The sequence below is a fragment of the Trachemys scripta genome, chromosome 19 (assembly GCF_013100865.1).
Source record: "Trachemys scripta elegans isolate TJP31775 chromosome 19, CAS_Tse_1.0, whole genome shotgun sequence".
Classification (NCBI taxonomy): Eukaryota; Metazoa; Chordata; order Testudines; family Emydidae; genus Trachemys; species Trachemys scripta.
The window spans coordinates 21,977,824-21,988,963 of NC_048316.1; the positions used below are offsets into that span (position 1 = coordinate 21,977,824).

General features: G+C 49.2%; 1 protein-coding gene across 3 annotated transcripts in view; it reads right to left on the reverse strand.

The window, feature by feature from the left end:
• Positions 1–11,140, reverse strand: part of ALPL (alkaline phosphatase, biomineralization associated) — an 85,458-nt gene that overhangs the window by 64,035 nt on the left and 10,283 nt on the right. The window contains exon 2 of one of the 3 annotated variants that reach the window (XM_034753431.1): positions 2,749–2,932. The exons of the other annotated variants lie outside the window; for them this stretch is intronic. The gene's annotated coding sequence lies outside the window, so the exon portion shown is untranslated. The remainder of the gene's footprint in view (positions 1–2,748; positions 2,933–11,140) is intronic. 3 annotated transcript variants of the gene reach the window in all.

Here is an 11,140-nt window from a genome sequence, read left to right on the forward strand (position 1 = left end):
GAACACTTGTACTGCTGCCCTAGAGAGAAAGGACATCTACCCCAGCCCATCTCCTTGTCCCTCTCTGCTTCCCCCATGCAGAACAGCTTTCATGAGAGGACAGACCTGGCTGTAGCCTGGGTGAAATCTTTCAGGGACTGGATTGTCCCAGGTAGGCTGGAAGGGCTAAACTGTTCTGCTGTCCAACCAACTCAGCCCAGGACATAGTTTTTCCTCCAGGGGGAGGGTGCTGAGGTCCATTAAGACATGCTGGCACTTCTCAAACAATATAGAGCTCCTATTGTCCTGCAACATCTTCTAAATTCCCTCTCAATGCAGCAAGGGCCCCTGCACTGCACCACCTCTGACTGGGCTTCCTGTTTGTATTACAGTGGGGCCTGGTGGCACCAGGAGGGATCAGAGCCCCACGGTGCAAGATGCTGGACAGAAACTAGGGATGCATCCACATGTAGGAAGAAAGGTGTGGTCTTACCACGTTGGTAGCTTACACAGTGTCAAGTATCAGAGGGGTAGCTGTGTTAGTCTGGATCTGTAAGAAGTGACAAAGAGCCCTATGGCACCTTATAGACTAAGGGACGTATTGAGCATAAAGCTTTCGTGGGTGAATACCCACTTTGTCAGACGCATAGTAAAATCCTAGTGAGGATATGGCAGTTTAGTTTTCCCATGTGGTAGCAGGTTGAGGTAAACACTAAGGGGGGCCCTGGAGGCTACCTCATCCTGCTAACATGCGTTGAAACTGCAACTGCCTTGTCTACATGGGGGTTTTACCACATGGCTTTCCACCCTTTTTTCCTAGTGAAGACAAGGAGCCCTAGTGAGAGAGCCCCTGCCCCAAGGAACCTACACCTAAATGGATCAGAGAGTGGGAAAGGAAAAACCAAGGCAGAGAGAGACTGAAATGACTTGCCCAAGGTCATCTGGAGATAGACCAAAGTCTCCTGACTCCCTGTCCAGACCCCTATGCACTGAACTGCACTGTCTTGCAGTGCCCAGCACCATCACTCCTCTGCCCAAACACAGCCCTCCTTCCTGAGGCCTGTGCTTAGGTCACAGGTTCAGTCCTCACAGGTGACCCATGGTTCAAGTCATGACTTAAGAATGGTTTCAGAGTAGCAGCCATTTTAGTCTGTATCCGCAAAAAGAACAGGAGTCCTTGTGGCACCGTAGAGACTAACACCTTTATTTCAGCATAAGCTTCTGTGGGCTACAGCCCACTTCATCGGATGCATAGAATGGAACACACAGAAGATATTTATACATTCTATGCATCCAATGAAGTGGGCTGTAGCCCACAGAAGCTTATGCTGAAATAAAGGTGTTAGTCTCTACGGTGCCACAAGGACTCCTGTTCTTTTTACTTAAGAATGGATCTTCACTCCGATACTGTGGCAATCACTACACAGAGAGTGGAATTGCAGTGCAAACACTCCAGCTCTCACCTGACGAGCTGTGCGAGGCGACAGGTAAACCAGCAATATCCTTTAATGTCCTAGCAATCTCCCAGGATGGATAGGGAGGACAGAGCAGAATGAAAGCTATCCTCACCTCCTGAGCAGCAGCACCATGGTGGGGGAGGGAGGGAGGGAGGGGATCCACTGCACGCACTTTGCACTGTCAAGCTACGGGACCCATCTCCTCTGGGGAGGGGGAGGATCTGAGACAAGCCTGGTGAACGTCAATAGTCAATTCCCTCAGGTTAGCCTGCTGGGTGCCAGTGACAGAGGTGCCTTTGGAGCTCAATAACTGCTCCCTGGGTAGCACAGAGATTTTGGCAGGGGACAGCAGTTGCCTTGCACAACCAGGCCTCCTCCAAAAACTCCAGCCAGCAGCAGGGGGAAGAACTAACCAGCATCCCCAGCACAAACCTCTGACGAGCCCTGCCATGCCAGCTGGCAGGGAGAGCTAGCTGGTCTGGCAAATCACAAGCAGCTGGAGCATGTTCTATAGCATGGAGGGAGGTTATTGTGCTTTCCAGCTGAGGGCCTGCCTGCTGTTTGGAGATTTATTAACTTTTCCTCAGCCCTAATTCACAGATGGGGGAAAACGGTGGTTTGCTCAGTGCCAAGTTCTGACAAGACCCCATGGCCCAGAGGAGCAGGGGGCAGGAATCTGCACAGAAACGGCCACTGATCAGCTACATTACACTCAGCAATGCTGAGTCGCCTCTTTCAGCAGGACAGCTCCTGCCAGCAGGCCTCATGGCTGCCCCGGGACAGCATGGGTACCCAGGGGCAGAGGCTGGAGGCCAGGTTTACAAGTGAGCTCAGCATCCAAGAGCTCCCATTGAGAACAGCCTGGGGAGGGAATTCCCCACTGCTCTCAATGGGGGAGGGAAGCAGAGATCTCCATTGCTCTCAGTGGAGGGGCAAGGTGGGATTTCTCCACTGGAGAGGGAGTTGGAAGGACTGTAGGGACCATTGCTCACAGGGGAAGCTGATGTCTTATAAAGATCTAGCCATAAATGCTTTTTCAGCAGTCAGGTGGCTCTAGGCATGAGCCTGGTGCTGGGTCAAGCTCCTCTGCAGGCTTTCAGTATCCAGCGTTTGCTATTTGGGGAACTTGACTGAGACAATCCTCCAACCCAGTGCGAATCCAGCCCTTGTGTCTCTGAACTGAATTTGGAATTGTAACATTCAGATAAGCAATAAAATTTTCTTGCCCTCCCAAGCAGAGCCAGGTGCAACACGGAGAGGTGCTCCGCAAACTTCACTCACCCCAGCTCTGCAGATGTGTGGCATTATTTACCTGCAGCATCCCCTGCTACTCTGGTTCTGTAGCCTCCCAAACCAGCTGTGCCAATGTAGCTCACACCCACAGTCACAGCTCTGGAAGCGTCCTTTAGTAGGTGGAGGGATGGGAAGAACAAGCAGGAGTAGGAAGGTAATATTAGCTCGGTGTATATCACTGGGGACTGGTCCAGTTCTGGTTCCTCATGTCAAAAAGGACATTGACAAATTAGAAAGGGTTCAAAAAAGAACTAAAAGAATGATCTGGAGTCTCTCTCTCTCGATCTATTTAGCTTATTGCAGAGAAAGTTAAGAGGTGACTTGACCACACAGTCTACAAGTAGCTACAAAGGGATAAGATTTCAAATAGAGGACTTTCATCTAGCAGGCAAAGGCAGAGCAAGATCAGCCAGCTGGTGCAGCCAGCTGAAAGCTGAAGCTAGACAAATTCAGACTAGAAATAAGGTGCACGTGATTAACAAGGAGGACAATGAATCATTGGGATAAGGTTGGGGTGGATTCTCCATCACCTGAAGTCTGTAAATCAAGATCAGATGTCTCTTTCTAAAGAAATATGCACTAGCTTGACCAGAAGCTATGGGATTGCTGCAGAATCACTTAGTGTGGGCTCTGGGGTGTGGCCAGAAATGAGGGGTTTGAAGTGCAGGAGGGGGCTGCGGGCTCTAGCTGGGGGTGCAAGCTCTGGAGTGGGTTCCCTAGGGAGGTGGTGGAATCTCCTTCCTTAGAGGTTTTTAATGCCCGGCTTGACAAAGCCCTGGCTGGGATGATTTAGTTGGGGATTGGTCCTGCTTTGAGCAGGGGGTTGGACTAGATGACCTCCTGAGGTCCCTTCCAACCCTGATAGTTTAGTCTATGATTCTATGACGGGTTCAGGGTGGAGAAGGGGGCTGCGGGTTTAAGTGCAGAAGGGTTGAGGGCTCTGGCTGGGGATGTGGGCTCTGGGGTGGGGGATAAGGGGTTTGCAGGGTGCTCCAGGGTGGGGCAGGAGGTTGCAGTGAGGGCTCCAGCTGAGGGTGCTGGGGATAAGGGATTTGGGGTGCAGGAGTTGCTCTGGGCTGAGGCCAAGGGGGGGGAAGGAGGAGGAGGAGAGAGATCAATCAGGGAGGAGGCTCTGGGCGGTGCTTACCTCAGGCAGCTCCCAGAAGCAACGGCATGTCCCTCCCTCCAGCTCCTATGCAGAGGTGCAGCCAGGTGGCTCTGCATGCTGCTCTGTCCCCAAACGCTGCCCCTGCAGCTCTCAATGGCTGCAGTTCCCAGAAGCTGCAGAGCCAGCGCTTGGGGTGGGGGCAGCGTGCAGAGCCCCCTGGCTGCCCCTATGCATATGACCTGGAGGGGGAACATGCTGCTGCTTCTGGAAGCCACAGCAGGCTGGAAGCCACAGCAGGCAGGGAGCCTGCCTTAGACCCACTGCGCTGCCAACTGGACTTTTAACGGCCCGATCAGTGGTTCTGACCGGAGCTGTCAGAGCCCCTTTTCGACCAGGCATTCCGATCAAAAACCAGACATCTGGCAACCCTAGGTGGGGTAGGGTTACACCAGTTTTACTAACTGGTTGAAATTCCCACCTTAGAGTGAAACAGGTGCAACTTCCTTAGGAAGCCAGCCCTAAATTAGTTCAGAAACTAGAGTCAGCCCCTTCCCCACTCTCTGCTGGTTGAGTGTTCAGGTGCCCCTCTCATCCCATGCTCAAAATGGCATCTACAGTGGCAAAGCTGAACTCCTCAACTGATTGTTGTCCCTACATTTTAATAATCCATGGGCCCTGGCTGGGCCAGCACCCACGCCCACTCCCCTTTCCAATACCTGCTCCCTCCCTCGATTGCCATGCTCCCCATCCTGGCAAGCTAGCAGTGAGGTTAACACACCTATGTAATGTACATGTGTCTGCCAAAATGCCAGATGCAGTAAAAACAAGACACTACAAAGATCTAGTCTTAAAGCAGTGTTCCATCCACCACCATATCCCAGCCATATCCTGCAGCCAGGAGCGCCGCCAGCTTTTCTGCTGCCCTAGGCGGCAGAAGGTCCCGCCCTGAAATGCCACCCCCACCCCCCAGAGGCAGTGGAAGGTCCCGCAGCCAAAATATCGCTGTAGTCGCCGCCCCCCAAATTGTAGCACCCTAGGCGACCACCTAGGTCACCTAATGGATTGCACTGCCTGCAACCTATGAACACTGTACCGGGAGCAGCTTTACCCTTCCCAGATTCTAGCCACAGGCCCTTCCCTCCCCACTCTACACTGCAGGACATGGAAAACAGCAGATACTGGGACCCCAGCTCCCATCCAACTGCAGGCTTCTTTCCTCCTCATTCTACATTGCAAGGGAAGGATGAAACAAGCTAAACTCCTGCACCTACGCACACTTACAAGCAGTGCAACAGAAATGGGCACAGCTCTTTTAGGTATTCTGCCTTCTTTCACTGTTCCCAAATTTGCAGCCTTTTATTTTGTGGTACTGGGGTTAACAGTTTGCAAGCCTTGGTCAGTTAATGATTTTATTGTTTGCACTACTGGATGGGCAATAAAGTTATTTTGATAAAAGCTCCAAGTTTCCTATCATCAAACATGACGGAGCTCTACTGGCATGCCACTAACCTGCGTCAGCAGCTCGGCAGGCCTGATGTGCTCACTACACCTTGCACACTGGTGTCATAACCTGTATCAAAAAGGTTGTTGCGTAAGGTTTCATATACCAACTGGTAACACGATGGCCCCACTAATCACTGCATGATGGATGTATGGGGCACGTACAAAGGGTAATACACAACTGCTGAAGTTATGTTCTTAAAATGAGTTTGGTAAGCAATGCATAAGCCCAGTCTGCCTTAGACAAAGGAATGTCTATTTGCTTGTTTGACCCCCATGATCACCAGGCAGTGGCAATGAAGGTGAATTTACAGAACAGGTAAACAAAGCCATCAAGCTAGCAAGGGGAGATGGCAATAACTCAACCACCATCAGCTGGGAAGGAGCCTGCATGAAGTCTTCACCAGGCCACATGGTACCTCTTCCCAGAAGGAGAAAAGGAACTTTATTGGAGAATACACTGCAATTGTTTATTGGGCTACAAGGACAGTGGCTCTGAACTTCAAACACTAAGCAATAAAATCAGTTGATGCAATCCAATATTACTGTATGAGAGAAACAATGAGGAGTCCTTGGGGCATCTGAGAGACTAACAAAATTATTCATTTTGGAAATTAGGTTTAGGTTTTGTAATGACCCAACCACTCCCAGTCTTTATTCAGGCCTAATTTGATGGTGTCCAGTTTGGAAATTAGGCCTGAATAAAGACTGGGAGTGGTTGGGTCATTACAAAACCTAAACCTAATTTCCCCCATACTAATTTCCCCCTACTGTTACTCACACCTTGTTGTCAACTGTTGGTAATGAGAGTGGCCCATTTCAACTACAAAAGTTATTTTTCTTCTGGTATCCTACTGTTAATTGAATTCTTGTTAGACTGACCTCACACTTGGTAAGGCAACTCCCATCTTTTCATGTATTTATACCTGCTCCTGTATTTTCCACTCCATGCATCTGATGAAATGGGTTCTAGCCCATGAAAGCTTATGCCCAAATAAGTTTGTTAGTCTCTAAGGCTGGGTCTACACTACCCACCTGAATCGGCAGGTAGAAATCGACCTCTCGGGGATCAATTTATCGCGTCCCATTGGGACGCAACAATCGATCCCCGAATCGATGCTCTTACTCCCACCTCCGCTGGTGGAGTAAGCACCGTCGACGGGAAGCTGCAGAGGTCGATTTTGCCGCCGTCCTCACAGCGGGGTAAGTCGGCTGCGATATGTCAAATTCAGCTACGCTATTCACGTAGCTGAATTTGCGTATCTGAAATCGACTCCCCCCTGTAGTGTAGATATAGCCTAAGATGCCACAAGGACTCCTCATTGTTTTTGCCGATACCGACTAACATGGCTACCGCTCTGAAACCTGTATGATAGAAGTGTACCAAGCAAGGTCTTTTAGAACAGCCTGTGAGATACTGGTGATTGCAGATATTTCACCATTATCTTATTAACACTATATGGGGAATTATGGATATTCACCAATATCATGCTTTACAATCTGTGACCAAACACAGGGAGAAACTGGTTCCCTCCTGCCAGGAGGAAAGGTAGCTATCTACTTGTCTCCAGTGAAATTAAGCAAGATGTGACCAACAACAATGGAAGTCTAATTTACATATGAATCAGCAAGGGGATGGGAAGAACAGCCGGAAGCCTTCCTGCCTCTTGAAGGAAGGTTAATGAACTTTGGGAAATATAAGCAGAAGAAAGTCAGTCATTTTTGGTATGCGTTACAAGGAGTAACGGTCTCAAGTTGCAGTGGGGTGGGAGGTTTTGGTTGGATAGTAGAAGAAACTATTTCACTAGAAGGGTGGTGAAGCTCTGGAGGGGTTTACCTAGGGAGGTGGTGGAATCTCCTTCCTTAGGAGTTTAAGGCCCAGCTTGACAAAGCCCCAGCTGGGATGATTTAGTTGGGGATTTGGTCCTGCTTTGAGCAGGGGGTTGGACTAGATGACCTCCTGAGGTCCCTTCTAACCCTGATATTCTAGGATTCTACTGGACAGATACAAAAGGCCAGAGCTCCTGTATATCTGAGGCAGAGGGATCCTTCAATACAGATAAGAATCCTGCTTGGGCAAAGATTGTAACTTGCTGAAATTCATTTTTACTTTTGCTTGTTTAAACTCTATCACATACACCTATGACTTTGTTTAATAAACTTGTTTTAATTTAATTATATGCCAGTTCAGTGCTGTGATTGACAAACACTCTTATTTCAAACCCCAGTTCCATTAACAAGCTGGTATTACTGTCTCTTTAAAGGTGCAGTGAACTTAATGACTTGTGGGAGTGGATGCTGCAGGGAGACATATTTGGGGAGCTTGGGGGTCATGGTTTGTTACCTCCAAGGCAAGGTGTGGACTAGCAGACTCCTGCAGAGTTGGCTGGCCAGACAGACAAGCTGGCATGTCTGGGAGTTGTCACACAGCTTCCCACTAGCAAAGCTCTCACTGGCAGAGGCTGAGAAGGGTAACACTAACTCAGAATTCTGGGAACCTCAGCAGATGATCACAAGACAGATGTGTTTGGGGCAATTTGGGACTGGGAAGGTGTTGGGGTCACTCTGCAAAATGTAACCAAGGCCGGCGGAAGCGGGGTGGGACCTGCATGCTTGTATGTGGGCTGTTGGTGTGAGCCACAGAAGCAGAGCACTGAAGGCACGTAGAGTTGCAGGGCAGGCAGTGAAAGCCCCTTACTGCAGAGTAATGCACAATGGAAAAACATAATCCCTACTATACATACCACATCATGGGGCCTAAGTTAGCTGTTACCACTTAAAGATCTTGGAGTCATTGTGGATAGTTCTCAGAAAACATCCACTCAATGTGCAGTGGTAGTCAAAAAAGCCAACAGAATGATGGGAACTATTAGGAAAGTGATAGATAAGACAGAAAATATCATAATGCTACTATTTAAACACATGGTATGCCCGCACCTTGACTACTGCATGCAGATTTGGTTACCCCATCTTAAAAATATATATATTAGAACTGGAAAGGTATAGAAAAGGACAACAAATTAGGGGTATGGAATGCACCCTTGATGCCAGTGTGATTTGAGGCTTCTGTTTGTTACATATTGGACAAACATCAAACTGCTGTTTATTAGCACAGCTCTTCCTATGACAAGAAATGAAATTGCTATTAGCAGGAAAGCAGAGATACCCCCTTCCACTAACAGAAAGACAAACTCCAGCAACTAGCCCCTTGGAAAGGCCACCACAAAGAGGAGAGGAATGAGGTGGCTTTGTTTGTCTACAGGCCTTTTTGTTTTAATGTTCCACTTGGTGCAATTATCTTATTGTGTGTTGTGGGGGTGCCAGGACTGCATTGGCTGGGTGCTGTCCAAACACAGAAAGAGTGTTGGGAAAGAAAAATGCATTCCTGAGACTAATCTCTTTGGCAGAGGGGGAGGGATAACTCAGTGGTTTGAGCATTGGCCAGCTAAACCCAGGGTTGAGAGTTCAATCCTTGAGGGGGCCACTATGGGCTTGTCTACATGAGGGAGGAGAGAAAAAACAACCACACACCATGATCTCAGCTACATTATTTGTGTAGCTGAAGTCAAAGTATCTTAGTTTGACTTACCTGGCCGTCCAGAGCAACAAGTTGACTGCCTCGACTCCACTTACTCCTCCTGCCAAGCTGGAGTAGGGGTGTTGATTCAGGGATTGATTTATTGCATCTCACCTAGATGAGATAAATCGATCCGATAGATCGATTACTACCTGCCAATCCGGCAGGTAGTTAGACATGGCCTTAGGGATCTGGGGCAAAATCAGTACTTGGGCCTGCTAGTGAAGGCAGGGGGCTGGACTCAATGACCTTTCCAGATCCCTTCCAGTTCTATGAGATAGATAGGACCTTTACTGTGAAGAGTATAGAGCATCTGGTACAACTGGGACAAGAGTGCCAGGCTTATCCGAACACACCAATGTGCTCTCATTGTGTGTTTGCTAACTGGGTGCATCTTTTGGAGGATGCCTCTGTTTCACTGCAGGTGGGTCTGAACTCCAGAATTCACATAAGCAATCCACCCTTGAGTACTTCCCTTAGGTTATCCTTTTAGGAGGAAAAAATAGCCACTCTACAGAACAACTTGTAGGCAGGTCTCTGGCCTGTGTTACACAGGAGGCCAGACCAAATGATCATAATGGTCCCTTCAGGCCTTTGACTCTACAAGTTGCTGTGATATCCTGCATCCACATAGTACTTCATGTGGGGTGCTAAGACTTCTGGGGGGCATGCCCTAGTTTGCCACACTGCAGGGAGCTGTGCTGCACTACATGTGCCAGGGGAGAATGTGTCTGTCCACTGCACAATGCAGAATTTCTCAGAAATTAATGTTGTGCATGCAGAATTTCCTTTCCTCCACAGAAATGGACTGCAGGGCTACTAGGGGCCACTGGACCCAGCAGAGCCCAGTCCACACACTGGAGACACTGATGGGGGAGGGAGAGGAAGCTAGAGAGTTCCTGGCAGCTCCAGTTCCCCACATGCCCTGAGGGAAGGAGACAGCTGTGTGCAGGAAACTCCATTCAAGCCTGGGACCGAGCATCAGGCTGTTTCTTCCTCTGGATCCCTGGGTGAGGGGGGGGTGGATATCTGGGCTGGGCCCCCCCAGCTGGGCTCTGGTTGGAAAGCAGTGCAGGTATCTGGGCCAAGGGGCCCCATGGCTGGGCTCTGGGGAGGAGTCAGTGGGGATATCTGGACTGGGGGGCACTGCAGCTGGGCTTTGAGGAGAGGGGGGTTTGGGTGTATTGTGGGGTGGGGAGGAGGAGAAGAGGAAGGTTGTGGGTGTCTGACTGCCAGAGGTGAAAGTAAAATACAGCTCTTACTGGTATGGCGCCCACTCTGCCCCCTGCCCTCCCCCCCCCCCCCCTTGTTAATTTCACTCACAGTTTGGGGGAAGGAGAGAGAATGGACCAAGGCAGGGGCAGAATAGATTAGGCATTTGGCTGCACAGCTTAAATCCAGAGCTAATAAAAAAAGCCAGTGGAAGGGGAAAAAAGTCACTGTCACATTGGTTTCTCTTCCTCCTCCTCCAGCCAGGCTGTTGACAGGACTAGGCTCCAGGCTTCCTCTCCCACTAACCTGGCACTCAGCAGGGGCTGCAGCAGTGACCAGGGGGACTTCCTGGGGAGGCTTCTCCCTCAGCCAGCCTGCTGCCTGCATAGGAACAGTTTAAACTCACCTGTTCACTTCCCTGGTTCAACCTGTGGAATTAGGGACCATTTCTGGTGTGAAAGTGAGATGAATTATATTAAAGAAGTAGAATGAATTAAAGCATGCTGTAGGTACCTTTAAGTAGAAATGAGAAATGCTGCAAGCCAGGGGGTAGGAAAGCAGACATTAACTGCTTAATGAATTGCCCCACTTAAGGGCAATTGGTGAAGCATTAGCCTTAGATCGATAAGAGTTAATAAGGAAGCAGGATATGCATATTATGCCCCAGGCAAATTTTACAATTTTGCTCTGTCCCTTTGTTTAGTTTGCACCCTTTTATCTGTATAAATAAGACTGTTTGAATCTTGCATGGGGGCTCACATTATCTGAATGTATTAGAGCGCTGTGCTAATAAAACAGAGTGGTCTAACAAACTATGAGTCCTGAGTCTAACTTTGACACTGGCATCCTTGTTAATGTCTCAAGGTTGTTGGGGCTGGAGGGGGGAGGAGAGAAACCAATGTGACAGTGACTTTTCCCCTTCCACTGGCTTTTTTATTAGCTCTGGATTTAAGCTGTGCAGCCAAATGCCTAATCTATTCTGCCCCTGCCTTGGTCCATTCTCTCCCCCCCCCC